The following is a 20,053-nucleotide window of genomic DNA, read 5'->3' on the forward strand; positions in this document are numbered from 1 at the left end:
GTTTTATTCAGTTTCACTGTACCGACTATGATAGGAGTGGTATTTCAGAGTCAAAAGAAAAATAAATGTGAAGGCCTACAATATCGAAAGCGCACAACATTCATCGACAGTAACATTATATTGACCCTTGTTTGTTGTGATGTTCTTTGTCTCTTATGCTGCCACTCAACTCTGATAGATGGGATTACTGCTGCGTACAGAGTATAACAGCCTGACTGAATATTGGCGGGAAATACCTGGGGAGTTAGAAAACGTTCTTCTTTAGCATTCCATTCGTCTGCTTCATACATTTCCTGATACTGCTAGTACGTAACACGCTGTTTCATCATAGTATTCCAGCTATTCGATCCCCACCCTGACGCGCTGTTTTAAATGAGCAGTGTGCACATTTAAGGCAGAGGCTCACTTAGTATGGTGGTAGTAGTAGTAGTAGTAGTAGTAGTGGTAGTGGTAGTACAACAACAATTTGCTGGGGCTGTACCTTAATTAAGGCCACGGCCGCTTCCTTCCCACTCCCAGCCCTTTCCTGTCCCATCGTCGCCATAAGACCTATCTGTGTCGGTGCGACGTAAAGCAGCTTGCAAAACAAAAAACAAAGAATTACAGTTTAGGCCTACTCCAAATTATAGCACCACAATTCACTAAATAATTCAAAATTCAACACTGAAAAGAGCTGTTTCTTAAGAAAAGCTTCTTCAGCTTCACTTTTATTAAATCTATAGGCCTATGCATTTTATTCCAAATAAGCAATGAAGAGGGGCTTTCTCCTCTGGCTTTGAGGAAGAATTTGCCTCCAAGTCAGATAGTTTCTTCCCCCGCCAGTGTAGTGAATTGAGATTTTCCGATTCATCGTGTATTCCTAGGAAACAGAGTAGTAAAAGGGCATAGCTTTTGCCCTGGGACTCTCCACTATTCGACACCCCCCTCCCCGCCGAAAAAAAAGACGAAAAGTGTTCACAGATCATGGCTGTCTGCGGCTTGGTCATTCCAGCTCTGAAAATTTGGATTGTAGGCCCTACTGTTCGTTAAAAGTGAGAAAATGCATGGTTTTTCATTTGATCGAGTATATCATATACAATCTTGCTCACAACGTCTACAGTACCTAACCTAGAATTCTGTATAGAATGTAGAATTCCGTAGCGAAGCACGGGTACATCAGCTAGTAAAGAATGTACTAAACTTCAGGCAGTTCCTATTGTGCGACAGAGGCGGGTGTACTGCTCACTGCCGCCACGTGGAGTATGATTCGCTGTTCTACCACTAGCGGGAATAACGCCTCTGCTGGCGTTAGACCCGCCTGCCCGCTCATGACGCGTCCACCCGCGGCGTGCAAACCGCCCGTGTAGACAACTCTACACATACCCCATAGTTCTGTTCCGCAAGCGAGTTTGTAGCGGGCGAACAGCGGCGTTTTACCTGCTCGTGGAGAATCGGCCTTACAGGATATTCCAAGTACCAGTTTTCAAGTCTGTAACATGTTATGTGTCTGAGATACATTGTAGGCTTAGATATACACTGACTGACAGAGCAAATGCAACACCAAGAAGGAGTAGTTCGAAAGGGATGAAAGTTGGGGAAGAAACAGAGACGGCACAGACGAATAATTGATGTTTATTTCAAATCGATATGCAGGTTACACAATGCGCACGACATCGACTCATTAGGATGTAGGACCACCGCGAGCGGCGATGCACGCAGAAGCACGTCGAGGTACAGAGTCAATAAGAGTGCGGATGGTGTCCTTAGGGATGGTTCTCCATTCTCTGTCAACCATTTGCCACAGTTGGTCGTCCGTACGAGGCTGGGGCAGAGTTTGCAAACGGCGTCCAATGAGATCCCACACGTGTTCTATTGGTGAGAGATCCGGAGAGTACGCTAGCCACGGAAGCATCTGTACACCTCGTAGAGCCTGTTGGGAGATGCGAGCAGTGTGTGGGCGGGCATTATCCTGCTGAAACAGAGCATTGGGCAGCCCCTGAAGGTACGGGAGTGCCACCGGCCGCAGCACATGCTCCACGTAGCGGTGGACATTTAACGTGCCTTGAATACGCACTAGAGGTGACGTGGAATCATACGCAATAGCGCCCCAAACCATAATGCCGCGTTGTCTAGCGGTAGGGCGCTCCACAGTTACTGCCGGATTTGACCTTTCTCCACTCCGACGCCACACTCGTCTGCGGTGACTATCACTGACAGAACAGAAGCGTGACTCATCGGAGAACACGACGTTCCGCCATTCCCTCATCCAAGTCGCTCTAGCCCGGCACCATGCCAGGCGTGCACGTCTATGCTGTGGAGTCAATGGTAGTCTTCTGAGAGGACGCCGGGAGTGCAGGCCTCCTTCAACCAATCGACGGGAAATTGTTCTGGTCGATATTGGAACAGCCAGGGTGTCTTGCACATGCTGAAGAATGGCGGTTGACGTGGCGTGCGGGGCTGCCACCGCTTGGCGGCGGATGCGCCGATCCTCGCGTGCTGACGTCACTCGGGCTGCGCCTGGACCCCTCGCACGTGCCACATGTCCCTGCGCCTGGACCCCTCGCACGTGCCACATGTCCCTGCGCCAACCATCTTCGCCACAGGCGCTGCACCGTGGACACATCCCTATGAGTATCGGCTGCGATTTGACGAAGCGACCAACCTGCCCTTCTCAGCCCGATCACCATACCCCTCGTAAAGTCGTCTGTCTGCTGGAAATGCCTCCGTTGACGGCGGCCTGGCATTCTTAGCTATACACGTGTCCTGTGGCACACGCAACACGTTCTACAATGACTGTCGGCCGAGAAATCACGGTACGAAGTGGGCCATTCGCCAACGCCGTGTCCCATTTATCGTTCGCCACGTGCGCAACACAGTGACGTCAGTCTACCCTGCAATTGGCATAAAGTTCTGACCATTCCTTCTTGGTGTTGCATTTGCTCTGTCAGTCAGTGTATTTTTCTAAATTCCAACCCGGTTGTCACTCCCATTCACCCCCTAGTCATTGGATTTTTCAAAAACAAAAAAGTATGTGTATCCTCATGTAAGGTATTCAATCAATTCTCCCCCCTTTTTCACCCCCCTTTTTGGGATTTTGCAAAACAAAAAAACATGTATTTCCGTATTTTTAAAGGAGATTCCAAATACCAAGTTTTACGTCTGTAAACTTTTAAGTTTTTGAGATATAGATATCCTCATTTAAAAATTTCTCCCCCCCTTTTCACCCCCTTAGCAACAAAAAAATACATGTTTCTTTATTTTTAAATGAGATTCTAAATACCAATTTTCAGGTCTGTAATATCTTCAGTTTCTGAGATATAGGTATCTTCATTAAAGGCATTCCACCCCTTTTTCACCCCTCCTAGTGGGATTTTCCAAAAACAAAAAAAGTATTTATTTCTTTATTTTCAATGGAGATTCTAAATACCAATTTTTACACCTGTGAACTTTTGAAGTTTTGAGATTTCAAAAAATTCACCCCCTTAGCGACGGAATATCCAAAAATCCTCCCTTAGCAAGCACCTACGTTGTAATATAAATGTATCCACGAAATTTTGTTTCTTTGTGTCTAGTAGTTTTGGCTCGGCAATGATGAATCAGTCAGTTAGAACAAGTTATTTTATATATATAGATGTAGGTTTGTTTCCTAGGTTTAGTATCGTCAGTTCAATTCCAGTAATAAACTCTAGTAAAGACTCACCTCTTGCATTGCAGTTTGTGCTGCCCCATGCCGTGTGGTGTGAATTTGCATCTGCTCCAAGGACTAGGTGTTCGCCTTTCCTCTTTGCATTGCAATTTAGGTTCTCAACTTCTGATGTGGGCAGATCAGTTGAGTCATACGGGAGGTATGCAGAGTCTATGGTTATTTCTCTGGGACCTTCCCAATTTCCAAGTTTTATCTTGGCCACCACTAAATCCTTTGAACAATGTTCCTGCAACAGAAGACATTTTAGTTTTCTGCTCACAAGTAAACATGTTCTCGGCATATTCGATGTAGTATTGTACATTAGCTTACCTCCAGATTCCACCAGTCCTGCTACTCTGCCCTTAACTACCCATGGCTCTTATATGAGGTATGTTTTTTAAGTAAGTACCATTTTGATATTCCGCCGATGCAGCACTGCGGTCGGCATTCCGTGCATGCGCGCTGTGTACCTGCATCTATTGGCAAGGCTGAGACGCCTTTACGGCAATAGTCGCCCTTGTGTACGTTTGTTGGCAAGCATTTGAAATGGCCTCGTCGATCGAGAGTCCCGCTGACGGTGAAGTCCGATCTGTTATTCGTTTTCTGAGTGCAAAAGGTTTGAAAGCTATCGATATTCATCGTTAGATCTGTGCAGTTTACGGACCAAACATTATGAGCGATGGAATGGTTAGGAATGGGTTCGAGCATTTAAAGATGGTCGGAAAGATGCGCATGATGAAGAACGGAGTGGGCGACCTTCAGTCATTAGTGAAGATTTGGTGCAGGCAGTTGACCGAGCAGTGAGAGAAATCAGACGCTTTACGGTTACATCGTTATCTGACGTGTTTCCTCAGTTTCATGAAGTGTTCTTTATGAAATTGTGAGTGAACGAAATTACCAAAAGGTGTGCTCACGCTGGGTACCGAAAATGTTGATGGAGGAGCACAAAAGCAAACGTTTGGGCAGTGCCTTAACTTTCCTGGAGCGTTACCACGAAGAAGGTGATGATTTTTAAGTCAAATTGTAACGGAGGATGAAACCTGGGTGGCCTACGTTACACCTGAATCAAAACAGCAGTCTCTGGAATGGCAACATTGAACTTCACCCAAGAAAGTGAAGTACCGTCAATGTCAGTCCGGAAAATCATGTGTACCGTGTTTTGGGACAGAAAGGGGGTGTTACTGGTGGACTTTTTGCCCCGTGGTGAGACAATCAATTCAGCAACGTATTGTGAGACCTTAAACAAATTGCGTCGCTCAGTTCAGAACAAAACGCTTGCCATGCTCAGAGCGTCGTTTTGCTTCATAACAATGCACGCCCACATGCGGCTCATCGAACCCAAGACATCACATCATTTCGCTGGGAACAATTCGATCACCCTCCATACATTCCCAATCTTGCGCCCAGTGATTACCACTTGTTCCTGCATTTGAAGAAACATATGGCCGGCAAACGCCACGACGACGATGATGGTGTCAAGATGGCTGTGTTGCAGAGGCTGACAAATCAGGCGGCCAACTTCTATGAGGATGGTATGCAAAAGCTCGTTGTACGATATGACAAGTGCCTCAATATTGGTAGGAATTATGTTGAAAAATAGAGTAATGTACAAGCTTTCATATAAAAATAAAATTGTTAAAAGATCTCTGTTTTTCACTTATTTCAAAACGGTACGTACTTAAAAAAACATGCCTCGTATAAGAGCCACATCGATAGCCTTGGACTTGAACTTCCTGACGAAATCGGCCACAGCTGATTTTTTATGTTGTAGGTTGGCCTGTAGAACTTTCAGTACCATCCTTGCCAGTGCCAGGTTTTGTTTTTCCCTTAATTACTTGAAATTTGATCTGCCCAAGTCCAGTCTTGGCCTTAAGGCCTCTCTTCTTGAGCTCTTCAAAATCTCTTTCATTAAGGGCCAAAACAATTGTCCTTCCTGTGTCAACACTAGTTGTTGCATTCAGCACTCTCCACTCTTTCGTCAGAAATTTGGTGTCATGCTGATGTATCCTGAAAATTACATCATCAACCTTCATCTTGTCATATGGAGGAGGAAACTTGGTGATGAACTTTGTAGTATTCAGCACCTTCTTTTCTTCTGCCACCTCCAAATTCTCCCCTTTCCAGGGGTTGCAACTAGCCACTGTCTGTTCCCGCCAGCTTTTAGTTTCTGGATTTGCACAGATCAGTACCATTGCTTCACTTTCCAGCCTTGGAGGAAGCGGCTTCATTTGCGCTATCAGAGCAGATGAAAGTTCCTTCACGTCTTCCTCATTCAGTTTCCCATGTGGGAAGGTTTTAGGTTTTATTGCTACCTTGATTGACGTTAGTCTTTCCGAAAAGGACATGACTGTCTCTTCTTTCTGTTTCTTGGCGGGTGGTTTTGTAGCCGAACTTGATGGCGTACTATCCCCCGACCTTAGCCTTTTGGGCATTGTCGGAGGGATAGCCTCTCGCCAATCCCTGTTCCTTGGCTTCTTCTCTGTCCAAGTTCCAGCTGCTATTTTGGCTTCCTTCCTCGCTCTCTTCCTTTTCTTGTAGTATGCACTGTTAGGAGGTGGTCTGTCGATATGAAATCTGTTGATTTTCAATGCAGAAATCTTCAGTTCTGTCTCTACCGATGTTCCTGGTTTGCTTGTGGTAGCAGTCTGCTCTACTGGAGCTTCTGGTGCCATTTCTTGTTTTGAGTCATCGACAGCCTGTACAATTGGGACTTCGGTCTCCATTTTTTCAGCTTGGGCTTGCTCCCGGATCTGCTCTACTGGAACTTCCATGGCTTCCCTCGATGTTGAAGTCTTTGAAATTGGTTCTTTATAAGCATCCATATTTCAATCAGTCATATAGTTTTTGCCCCTTTTAGGGTCCTGAGTGTCGTTCTCACCATCCGTGGTGAGGCATACAGCCACACATTGTCCTCCCGCAACTCAGACTTTCTGTATCAGAGACCACACCCGTCAGTCGTCCATCCAGCGGTCCGCCTCTGGTCCGAACCTAGCCAGGTTTGTTCCCCCCCTTCAGTAGGCCTACTCACATGGTCTCCACTTGGCATTATCATGACCGAGTTCACAGCCATGACTTTCCCCCTAGGTTGGGATCGCCCCTTTTCCAACCCACGGCTCGTCCAGGCTACGTAGAGCAAAGTGATGTGTTGGTTCCAGCCCCCCGCAGTGAGCCTTCACCTCGATCACCAGCTCCACTTCACCTAAACCACCGTATCACCCATGCCGAGGAACCATGGATGCCTCTCTAGCGTGTGTGGGCGAGGCCTCCATTTCCAAGCCTTGACTTGGGCTAGTAACAATCACAATGCCTCAAGACTTTTTCTGGCAATACCTGTTTTTGGTCTGCGAGAGGGTATTTTATTTCTCTCAGACCATCCAGAGAAGTCCAGAGGCCCCCCTATCCGCCACCTGGGACGTGCCCGATAGGGGAACAGGTAAGAGAACCCCCACTGGGGTTTGCATGTTACAGAAACAGGCTTATTGTCAACAAGATCCCAATTCCAAGTATCATTACTAGAGTTCTCATCCACTCTTATTGCATTGTGGTTTTGTCCCGTAGTTTCTGTTGGCACTACCACCTTGGAACTGAAATCGGAATCACTTTCATCACTGTCAGTTAAAGAAGGAGAAGAAGAAGAAGTATTTTCACTCTCCAGAGAATCGTTTCTACTTTCAACATCATTATTTTCAAGCCAGTTACGAATAGCCTCATCCGCGCCGCGTTTGGATGCCGCCATGATTGTTTACTTCTTGATTTACTAGTTTCATTTCCGTATTGATAGTTCACTAATATATAGATAAGAAAAGGTTCCACCTTATCAATACAGTTTTATTATTAACTACAGGACCGGTTTCGACCCTAAACAGTCATCATCATTGATACCTTTACATATGATTGTTTTCAACTAGCGGCAAACTGAGGTGCTTTTTATTTTCCGTATTTCAGCTCAGAGTTACTATTTACACAGATAAATAGCTTCAGGTATCACCCGACAACTTTCGGGTAGGCTGCAAATCAAACAGAATAAATCTCTCTGACCAGCTAACCGCGATAATGAACTTATAAATGTTCCATGCACCAGGGCGGAAGTGTCCTGTCAAAGTATGACAGTGGGTTGAAGGTTGTTCTAATTTCTGTTAGTGCATATTAGGAAAAAAAGTATCTGAAGTATTGAGTGTTAACTGCATTTCTATTATTTCACTTATCCTGTTATCCTTGTTAAATTGTAATTAGTGTATGCCTAAGAGCAACTTAGAAATTGTAGTGCAGTTATTTTATTGGTTAGTATCTTGCTTCCTTTATATTGTGTAATCCTTTCAATATTTCCGTATTTAATGTTTTTTTAGCACTATTAGGATGTAATTATAACATTCTGTGTACGTAGTATTCAGTTTAAACTACATTTCTCTAGTTTCTATTTACCTTTTACAGTAGAACCTCAATAATAAATTGTTTAATTCAAAATATAGATAATTCTTCATTTGAAGAACAATGTTGGTCCCATTACCGAAATTTAGACGTAATTTTTTTTTAAAAAGAAAAGGGCTCACCAGAGTTAAGAACCACGTGGTCCATGGTAGGCCTAAACGAAGAAGAAGAAGAAGAAGAAGAAGCATTTTACAGAGTAATTTAAATTCAGAATTTCTTCATGTCACAATAGAACTCGTCTTCTGGAACTGCAGGGGTAGCTTTCCATGTTTTCATTCACTTCTGTGTGTTTACAGTGTGCTTCATAGTTGCTAAGTTCAAGTAAAATTGTAATACTTTGGTTGTTGTTGTTTGAGTCATCAGTCCATAGACTGGTTTTATGCAGCTCTCCATGCCACCCTATCCTGTGCTAACCTTTTCATTTCTACGTAACTATTGCATCCTACATCTGCTCTAATCTGCTTGTCATATTCATACCTTGGTCTACCCCTACCGTTCTTACCACCTACACTTCCTTCAAAAACCAACTGAACAAGTCCTGGGTGTCTTAAGATGTGTCCTATCACTTATCTCTTCTTCTCGTCAAATTTAGCCAAATCGATCTCCTGTCACCAATTCGATTCAGTATCTCTTCATTCGTGATTCGATCTATCCATCTCACCTTGAGCATTCTTCTGTAACACCACATTTCAAAAACTTCTATTCTCTTTCTTTCTGAGCTAGTTATCGTCCATGTTTCACTTCCATACTTTGCCACGCTCCACACGAAAGTCTTCAAAAACATCTTTCTAATTCCGATATCAATGTTTGAAGTGAGCAAATTTCTTTTCTTAAGAAAGATCTTCCTTGCTTGTGCTAGTCTGCATCTTATGTCCTCCTTACATCTGCCATCGTTAGTTATTTTACTACCCAAGTAACAATATTCGTCTACTTCCTTTAAGACTTCGTTTCCTAATCTAATATTTCCTACATCACCTGCCTTCGTTCGACTGCACTCCATTACTTTTGTTTTGGACTTATTTATTTTCATCTTGTACTCCTTACCTAAGACTTCATCCATACCATTCAGCAACTTCTCGAGATCTTCTGCAGTCTCAGATAAAATAACAATATCATCGGCAAATCTCAAGGTTTTGATTTCCTCTCCTTGGACTGTGATTCCCTTTCCAAATTTCTCTTTGATTTCCCTTACTGCCTGTTCTATGTAAACATTGAAAAGGAGACGGGACAAACTGCAGCCTTGCCTCACTCCTTTCTGGATTGCTGCTTCTTTTTCAAAGCCCTCGATTCTTATCACTGCAGACTGATTTTTATACAGATTGTAGATAATTCTTCGTTCTCGGTATCTGATCCCTATCATCTTCAGAATCATAAATAGCTTGGTCCAATCAACATTATGGAATGCCTTTTCTAGATCTACGAATGCCATGTACGTGGGCTTGTCCTTCTTGATTCGATCCTCTAAGATCAGACGTAAAGTCAAGATTGCTTCACGTGTTCCTACATTTCTTCTGAAGCCAAATTGATCTTCTCTCAACTCAGCTTCAACTTGTTTTTCCATTCTTGTGTAAACAATACGTGTTACAATTTTGCAGGCATGAGATACTAAACTAATGGTGCGGTAGTTTTCACGCCTGTCAGCACCGGCTTTCTTGGGAATAGGTATAACAACATTCTGCCGAAAATCACATGGGACTTCTCCTGTCTCATACATCTTGCACACTAAATGAAATAACCTTACCATGCTGGTTTCTCCTAAGGCAGTCAGTAATTCAGAGGGAATATCATCAATTCCAGGTGCCTTGTTCCTATTTAGGTCACTCACAGCTCTGTCAAACTGTGACCTCAAAATTGGGTCTCCCATTTCATCAGCATCAACAGCCCCTTCATGTTCCAGAACGAAATTATCTACATCTTTACCTTGATACAACTATTGGATATGCTCCTGCCATCTTTCTGCTTTGTCTTCTTTCCCTAGAAGTGGCTTTCCATCTGAGCTCTTAATATTCATGCACCTAGATTTCCTTTCTCCAAAGGTTTCCTTGATTTTCCTGTATGCAGCATCTACCTTTCCTAGGACCATACAGCCTTCGACATCCTTGCACTTCTCCTTCAGCCATTCTTCCTTAGCTACCTTGCACTTTCTATCCACTTCATTCTTTAATCGCCTGTATTCTTTTCTGCCCTCTTCATTTCTAGCATTCTTGTATTTTCGTCGTTCATCAATCAGGTCTAGTATCTCCTGAGTTATCCACTGATTCTTAGTTGGTCTTTTCTTCCTTCCTAACATTTCTTCAGCAGCCCTACTGACTTCATTTTTCATGACTCTCCACTCTTCCTCTACTGTGTTTCCTTCGGCCTTTTCATTTAGTCCTTGTGCAACATGTTCCTTGAAACAATCCATCATACTCTTTTCTTTCAACTTGTCTAGATCCCATCTTTTTGCATTCTTTCCTTTCTTCAATTTCTTCACCTTCAGATGGCATTTCATGACCAACAAGTTGTGGTCAGAGTCCACGTCTGCTCCTGGGAAAGTTTTGCAATCCAACACCTGGTTTCTGAATCTCTGCCTAATCATAATGAAGTCTATTTGATACCTTCCAGTGTCTCCAGGTCTCGTCCACGTATACAGCCGTCGTTTGTGGTGTTTGAACCAAGTATTGGCGAGGACTAAATTATGGTCAGTGCAGAATTCAACCAGCCGACTTCCTCTTTCGTTCCTTTGTCCCAATCCAAATTCTCCTACTGTGCTACCTTCTCTTCCTTGGCCTACCACTGCGTTCCAGTCTCCCATCACAATTAGATTCTCGTCACCTTTGACATATTGTATTAAATCTTCTACCTCCTCATATATTCTTTCAATTTCTTCATCATCCGCTGAACTGGTAGGCATATAGACCTGCACTATTGTGGTGGGCATTGGTTTGGTGTCTATCTTGGCGACAATAATTCTTTCACTATGCTGGTCGTAGTCGCTTATCCGCTGCCCTACTTTCTTATTCATTATTAAACCAACTCCTGCATTACCCCTGTTTGATTTCGTGTTGATAATTCGGTAGTCGCCTGACCAAAAATCCTGTTCTTCCTGCCAACGTACTTCATTTATACTAACTACATCTAACTTTAGCCTATCCATCTCCCTTTTCAGATTCTCTAACCTACCACAACGATTCAAACTTCTAACATTCCACGCTCCGACTCGCAGAATGTCAGTATCCATCTTCCTGATGATCGCCTCCTCTCGTCTAGTCCCCACCCGGAGATCCGAATGGGGGACTAGTTTACCTCCGGAATATTTTACCCGGGAGTAAGCCATCATCAGTACATCATTCATACAGAGAGAGCTGCATGTCCTCGGGAGGTGGTTACGGCTGTAGTTTCCCGTTGCTTTCAGCCGTGTAGCAGTATCAACACAGCTAAGCCATGTTGAGTATTATTACAAGGCCGTATCAGTCAATCGTCTAGACTGCCGCCCTTGCAACTACCGAAAGGCTGCTACCCCCCTTTCGATGAACCATTTGTTAGTCTGGTCTCTCAACAGATACACATCCGATATGGTTGCACCTGCAGCTCGGCTATCTGCATCATTGGGACACGCAAGCCTCCCCACCGCGGCAAGGTCACATGGTTCGTAGAGGAAGAAATAATAACAATATCATCGGCAAATCTCAGGGTTTTGATTTCCACTCCTTGGACTGTGATTCCCTTTCGAAATTTCTCTTTGATTTCCTTTACTGCCTGTTCTATGTAAACATTGAAAAGGAGACGGGACAAACTGCAGCCTTGCCTCACTCCTTTCTGGATTGCTGCTTCTTTTTCAAAGCCCTCGATTCTTATCACTGCAGACTGATTTTTATACAGATTGTAGATAATTCTTCGTTCTCGGTATCTGATCCCTATCATCTTCAGAATCATAAATAGCTTGGTCCAATCAACATTATGGAATGCCTTTTCTAGATCTACGAATGCCATGTACGTGGGCTTGTCCTTCTTGATTCGATCCTCTAAGATCAGACGTAAAGTCAAGATTGCTTCACGTGTTCCTACATTTCTTCTGAAGCCAAATTGATCTTCTCTCAACTCAGCTTCAACTTGTTTTTCCATTCTTGTGTAAACAATACGTGTTACAATTTTGCAGGCATGAGATACTAAACTAATGGTGCGGTAGTTTTCACGCCTGTCAGCACCGGCTTTCTTGGGAATAGGTATAACAACATTCTGCCGAAAATCACATGGGACTTCTCCTGTCTCATACATCTTGCACACTAAATGAAATAACCTTGCCATGCTGGTTTCCCCTAAGGCAGTCAGTAATTCAGAGGGAATTTCATCAATTCCAGGTGCCTCGTTCCTATTCAGGTCACTCACAGCTCTGTCAAACTCTGACCTCAAAATTGGGTCTCCCATTTCATCAGCATCAACAGCCTCTTCATGTTCCAGAACCAAATTATCTACATCTTCACCTTGATACAACTGTTGGATATGCTCCTGCCATCTTTCTGTTTTGTCTTCTTTCCCTAGAAGTGGCTTTCCATCTGAGCTCTTAATATTCATACACCGATTTCCTTTCTCCCAAGGTTTCCTTGATTTTCCTGTATGCAGCATCTACTTTTCCCAGGACCATACAGCCTTCGACATCCTTGCACTTCTCCTTCAGCCATTCTTCCTTAGCTACCTTGCACTTTCTATCCACTTGATTCTTTAATCCTGTATTCTTTTCTGCCCTCTTCATTTCTAGCATTCTTGTATTTTCGTCGTTCATCAATCAGGTCTAGTATCTCCTGAGTTATCCACTGATTCTTAGTTGATCTTTTCTTCCTTCCTAACATTTCTTCAGCAGCTCTACTGACTTCATTTTTCATGACTCTCCACTCTTCCTCTACTGTGTTTCCTTCAGCCTTTTCATTTAGTCCTTTTGCAACATGTTCCTTGAAACAATCCCTCACACTCTTTTCTTTCAACTTGTCTAGATCCCATCTTTTTGCATTCTTTCCTTTCTTCAATTTCTTCAACTTCAGATGGCATTTCATGACCAACAAGTTGTGGTCAGAGTCCACGTCTGCTCCTGGGAAAGTTTTGCAATCTAACACCTGGTTTCTGAATCTCTGCCTAATCATAATGAAGTCTATTTGATACCTTCCAGTGTCTCCAGGTCTCGTCCACGTATACAGCCGTCGTTTGTGGTGTTTGAACCAAGTATTGGCAAGGACTAAATTATGATCAGTGCAGAATTCAACTAGCCGACTTCCTCTTTCGTTCCTTTGTCCCAATCCAAATTCTCCTACTGTACTACCTTCTCTTCCTTGGCCTACCACTGCATTCCAGTCTCCCATCACAATTAGATTCTCGTCACCTTTTACATATTGTATTAAATCTTCTATCTCCTCATATATTCTTTTGATTTCTTCATCATCCGCTGAACTAGTAGGCATATAGTCCTGTACTATTGTGGTGGGTATCTTGACGACAATAATTATTTCACTATGCTGGTCGTAGTCGCTTATCCGCTGCCCTATTTTCTTATTCATTATTAAACCAACTCCTGCATTTCCCCTGTTTGATTTCGTGTTGATAATTCGGTCGTCGCCTGACCAAAAATCTTGTTCTTCCTGCCAACGTGCTTCACTTATACCAACTACATCTAACTTTAGCCTATCCATCTCCCTTTTCAGATTCTCTAACCTACCACGATTCAAACTTCTAACATTCCATGCTCTGACTTGCAAAATGTCAGTATCCATCTTCCTGATGATCGCCTCCTCTCGGGTAGTCCCCACCCGGAGATCCGAATGGGGGACTATTTTACCTCCGGAATATTTTACCCGGGAGGAAGCCATCACCAGTACATCATTCATACAGAGAGAGCTGGATGTCCTCGGGAGGTAATTACGGCTGTAGTTTCCCATTGCTTTCAGCCGTGTAGCAGTATCAACACAGCTAAGCCATGTTGAGTATTATTACAAGGCCGTATCAGTTAATCATCTAGACTGCCGCCCTTGCAACTACCGAAAGGCTGCTACCCCCCTTTCGATGAACCATTCGTTAGTCTGGTCTCTCAACAGATACCTATCCGATATTGTTGCACCTGCGGCTCGGCTATCTGCATTATTGGGACACGCAAGCCTCCCCACCGCAAGGTCACATGGTATATAGCTTTTTAAGGAATGGCAAAATATCACATAACAGGCAGTGTGCAGAAAAGCAGAACCTGTGAACACTGGCGATGCAGACGTTTGGTGGAAAAGCTTGGGCTCATATAGCCTAATCAATACGTACGCACCAAACAATATTGTCAGTGACTTATAACAGTAAAAATCTTCAACCTTTTTGATACTTATATATGCATTTTAGCAAGTTAATTAATTACACACAGTACATGTCTCGTTCTTTTTTACACACAGTACATGTCTCATTCTTTTTTAGAACATCTTCAGCTGTTTACATAGCTTAAGGTGATTCACTAAGTGTTTGTCTTTTAAGTACATTATGATCTGTTACCTTGTTCTTCTAAAAATACTACATAAATATAAATTGAATTAAAATAAATTTAAAACAATGTGGTGGTTAATTACACAAGATGGAAGGCTGCTTCAAACATAGCTCCTCCAAGGTCAGAGTAGGAATGGATTTTGACAACCGAAAGAATATGGGAAAGCTCCTTTCTTATTAGCAAACGGCGATCGGCTTCAAGGTTCCGTAACTAACCCAATTCAAGATATATTATGTAAGTTCAAAAACAAATAGCAGCCACCTTGGAGGGAGTGAATGAAGTGAACACTTAACAATATTCAGAACAGTGTCAAAGGAAAAGTCATACATTTTTTTCAAAAACTTTTAACTGGAAGACAAGCAAAATATTTTAGTGAAAAAGTGCTGGAAACTTTCTAACAACAACTGTTCTAATGAATAGAAATAATTTTTAAAAATAGGTTAACTATAAGCATATCCATTCCATCCCATTTCACTAACCCATTAACCACCTCATTGTTTTTAATTCATTTTAATTAAATTTATGTAGTATGTTTAGAAGAACAAGGTACCTGATTATAATATACTTAAAAAGACAAACACTTAGTGAATCACCTAAGCTATGTAAACAGCTGAAGATGTTCTAAAAAAGAACGAAACATGTACTGTGTGTAATTAATTTGCTAAAATGCAAATATTTCCTTTTTTATGCTGGGCCCAATTGGACTTACGGTTTTAAAGGAGAGAAGTGCCGGACCGGGAAATCATACAAGGGTGGAGGTCACTGTATTGTGTTGCAATGCAGACAGAAGCAAGGCACTTCCTCCCCTCTTCATAGAAAAGTTTGATAAGCCACGATATTTTAAGGGCGTCGGGCACTGTCCGTGCAAGTACAAGCCATCTAAAAATGCAAACAGTAGAGTAGTTCAAAAAATAAAGCACTTGCTCAGTGGAGCTAGCATAATTTGTTCTCGTCTTTGGATCGTGTATTACCGAGCTCGATAGCTGCAGTCACTTAAGTGCGTCCAGTATTCGGGAGATAGTGGGTTCGAACCCCAATGTCGGCAGCCCTGAAGATTGTTTTCCGTGGTTTCCCATTTTCACACCAGGCAAATGCTGAAATGCTGGCCACTCCCTTCCCATTCCTAGCCCTTTCCTGTCCCGTCATCACCATAAGACCTATCTGTGTCGGTGCGATGTAAAGCAACTTGCAGAAGAAGAAAGTCATGTTTTTTCCTTTTGCTGCGTGATGTTATGTTTGCTAGTGAGTTATCCAAGTACATTATTTGAATAACGTAAAAGCATCTTGTTGGATACATTTTGGAAATAGCTTTTTCCATACCATTTGAAAGGTTTAAATTTGAATCAAGGCGATTGCATGCATTAATGGGTCTTAAGAATACTTTGCGACTTTGCAAGGGTTGGCATTTCTGAATTATGACAGAAGTGCCATGGTGGGAAATAACACAATGCTGGGTCCAAATGGACTTTGGTTTTAAAGGAGAGAAGTGCCGGTCTGGGAAATCATACAAGGATAGAGTCACGGCCCTGTGTTGTAATGCAGACAGAAGCAAGAGACTTCCTTCCGTTGTCATAGGAAAGTTAAATAAGCCACGATGTTTCAGAGGCATAGGGTACTTTCTGTACAAGTACAGGAAATCTAAAATGCATACAGTACAGTCATCCAATGAATAAAGCACTTGCACCGGGGAGCCAGCATAGATCTCTCCTCATCTTTGAATCATGTTTGTTGTTTCTTTTGTTGCACGTAGTTATGTTTCCCATTGAGTTGTTCAAGTGCATTATTTCAATACTGTAAATGCACTTTGTTGGATACATTTTGGAAATAGTTTCGTCCATGGCATTTGAAAGGTTTAAACTGTGAATCAAGGTTAATTGCATGCAGTAATGGGACTTAGAATATTTTGTGACACGGCAAGTGTTGGCATTTCTAAATTATAAGGTGGCGATTAATTTGAAATCATGTAATTCTAAGTGAGATTTTTGCGTCCCAACGACTTGAAATTATCAAGGTTTTATTGTATTCCTGTTATTTTATAATTAGGATACGGCTAAGTAAAATATCCCCCCCCCCCCCCCCGGCACCTACCCCATGATGACAACCAGCTATCATTTGAGGAACCCTTCATCAGTGGACTGGATTATGGTTTAAGTGGCCGCATCTGAACATAATTTGCCCCACCCCTTTTGTTATTATCAGTAAAACGGTTATTGTTTTTAATTGTTAAAAATAAAGCTACCTCTTTCAGATGAAAACAAATATGTTAATTGTATCCTCAAATTTTTTTTCTCCCATCAGTGAGAGTATATTTTTCTCCCGTTTAAGAAAATGATGGTTAGACCGTTTTTATGTGCATCCATTCAGGTGCATGTGTACAGATGGGAGTAAGGTACATTCCAAGGTCAGTGATAGGAAACAGATCAACACTTTCACAAGGCGCAAACAGTTTGTTCAACTAAGTGAAAGAGATGTGCAGCTCTTCTGCTTTGTCTGCCATGATGTATGGATGGTAGGTCTGGTTTCATGTCTGTCTGAGCATATACCGTATTAGATCACTAACAATTGTTCACGGTATTGTATGTGAAATATCCTGCCCCCACTGGACGAGTGAATGATGAAGACATTGAAAATAGTGATGTTCAGCAGGCGGAAGAATAGCTTCTTAATATACTTCCATACAGTATTGGTCGTACAATACTCTTGCCAACTTAGCCCATGTGGGTACTGTAACTTTTGACAATGAGAGGTTTCGGTGCATTAGTTATAGTCGTCCACTGACTGCGTTATTTTTAGTAGGAAAAATAATTACCAGATTCTTCTGTGAAATGCAATGATGCATTTTTCAGATAAGAGTGATTAGATCCTTTTCATAAGCCAGAATTCATAGTGAACTGTGCGGATGTTATATTGACTGCTCGTCCATTTCAAGAACTAAAGCTATGGTTGATAATAAATCAACCACAAATCCTGGCAGACTACCTACCTTCTGGCTGATATATTGATTGCTAGTTCGATAATGGTAAATTTTACAGGAACCACCAACTCTGCCATCACTTCAACACTAAGCCATGTTTTTTTTTTTTTTTTTTTTTTTTTCCGCACCAAAATAGGTAAGTCGTATGGCAAGTATGGGATAAGAAAGGGCTAGGAGTGGGAAGCAAGCGGCCACGACCTTAATTAAGGTACAGTCCCAGCATTTGCCTTGTTTGAAAATGGGAAACCATGGAAAACCATCTTCAGGGCTGCAGACAGTGGGGTTCGAACCCACTATTTCCAATTTTGCGATTTCCCGGATGCAAGCTCACAGCTGCGCGACCCTAACCACACAGCCAACTCGCGCAGTCAAAGGGGAAAAAAACACACAGACATACTAGAATATATACATCTGCCCACAAATGTATATTGACAACAAATGAGAAAATGTTTGCAAAAGTGAGATCATTGGCAACCTTGCATATTTTTGCTGGAGAAAAGCTGTTGGGGTATGTGTCTCAGTATACAGTTGATAAATATGAGGAATTCCATCGTCTCCGTCCTGTCATATTTACATTTGAATTGTTTGTTGCAGAAACAGCACTTCTCCACTTTTTGACACTACATGAGTTATTAATACTGTCATGATTAATGCACGAAGGGCTACCTTTTTGTGCAGAAAAAACACTTCTACCATATATCTCTGCCTGTCAGTCGCGACTGAAAGTTTCCGTTTTGTGCAGAAAGAACACTTATCCTGGAGAGGTGTTGTTTTTACTTCACTTGAGTCGCTAGGAAGAGGTGTGAAAAGAGATGCAAAAGTCGCGTTTCATATAAATCAATTTATGGAGTTTCAGTATGAGGCAAATCATGTCTTAGGAAAATACTGTATTGATGGACTGTGCGTTCATACTTTCAAGTTGCTTATTTCTGCAACCCTTCTTCCTGTGTTACCAACTAGACTTGCTTATCCACAAGGCTGTGTTCCATTAAATGAAAAGAAATTAGCAGACATAAAGAAGTTGGAATCTTATATACCTGAAGAACACCATGAGTTTTATAATGAACTGTTTGCATGGACAACATCAGCGCAATAGAAGTGAGAAGCATTGTTCAAAGATAAGAGACTTACATGATATTTGTAATATATTGTGTTTTTTTCTTTTATATATATTTTGAACTTTGGAAAGGGACATAAAAGGAGTATTCTTCTGTTCATTTTTCTATACAATGTGGTATAATCATAATATGTGCAAATAAGTAAGTCTTACAAATAACTATTAAATAATGGGTTTAAACACTGTATTTCCTCGGCACAAAATTTGTACTTTATTTAATAAAGTTCCTTTTGAAATTGAAATGACGTTAAAATCAATGTTACACTTCCTTATATTGTCATTAATGGTGTTTGTTGCAGAAACAGCACGTCTCCACCATTTTCGACAAAGTCTGTAAAGGAACGTATTGGACTAATTCATACAAACAACCTATCTGTCATAGTCATTTCAACAGTAGAATAAGCATAATAAATATCGGAAGGATAGAAATGACATTACACACTACAGACAGTTTTTCCTGTTTTCTGAACAATTTGGTACGGTGGAGAAGTGTCGTTTTTGAAACAAACGGTTCATTTATTTGTGGTGTTCCTATCACTTTCATAGCTTCGTCTTCATATGTTCATGTACTTGTTTGTTCCCTTTCCTTTTCACTCCTAAGTCCTTTATTTACTCTAATTGTCATATTTAAGAAAAAAATTATTTTGCGATTGCTTTGGATATTTTTCTGCTTTAAGTTCTGAATGTATTTCAGTACCCTATTGCCTTGTTTACTATGCAACAGATGTTCACTTTAATCCTTCCAAATGTAAACTTAATTTTCCTAAAGGAAGGTACATTGACTGATTTGTTTTGTTCCAGCTCTTCGCGAAGTACAAGAAAGCCACAGTGTTACCAGATTTGAAGAATTTTCTGCTGCGCAGAATATATTTTACTATGAAGATGAACTTCTGTGTTTAAGGATTATTGTTAATTATAAATGGTATTCATGCTATACTGCTGCTAAACTTGTGGGATAGGACCGATTTTGTTTTCAAAGATACTTCCTTCTGTCCTGTCGTAAACAGAACTCATTCCAATGCATTTAGAAATGCATTTGCATATTTTTTATGTTGTTTTTGTGTTTTTAGAGTTATTTTATATTGTCCTGTCAAAATTTTATAGTGTTTGTGTCATGATTTTATTACATTGTAGAATTCATGAGTTGTATATACATCATCAATATCAGGCATACCAGTAACTGCCTCCAAGTATGTTTGTGCATAAGTGTGATATCCTTGTCTTCTTTTCCATCACGTTCTGACAAGGGAACTTTTTGTGTTAGACCAGACTGTTTACAATGAAACTTGGGGGATGATCAGTTAGAACATTATAAACTTGATGGAACTGCTCATTCTGCCATTAAATAATATAAACTTACTTAACCCTTTTAGCTCCATG

The 20,053-nt window shown here is 41.6% G+C and overlaps 1 protein-coding gene across 1 annotated transcript in view; it reads left to right on the plus strand.

Moving 5' to 3' along the window:
* Nucleotides 1–19,813, plus strand: part of LOC136876077 (condensin-2 complex subunit G2) — a 379,809-nt gene extending 359,996 nt beyond the window's left edge. Inside the window, exon 21 of the mRNA XM_067149716.2 lies at nucleotides 19,475–19,813. The gene's annotated coding sequence lies outside the window, so the exon portion shown is untranslated. The remainder of the gene's footprint in view (nucleotides 1–19,474) is intronic.
* Nucleotides 19,814–20,053: the final 240 nt, after the last annotated feature.

Source organism: Anabrus simplex, chromosome 6 (assembly GCF_040414725.1).
Source record: "Anabrus simplex isolate iqAnaSimp1 chromosome 6, ASM4041472v1, whole genome shotgun sequence".
NCBI lineage: Eukaryota > Metazoa > Arthropoda > Insecta > Orthoptera > Tettigoniidae > Anabrus > Anabrus simplex.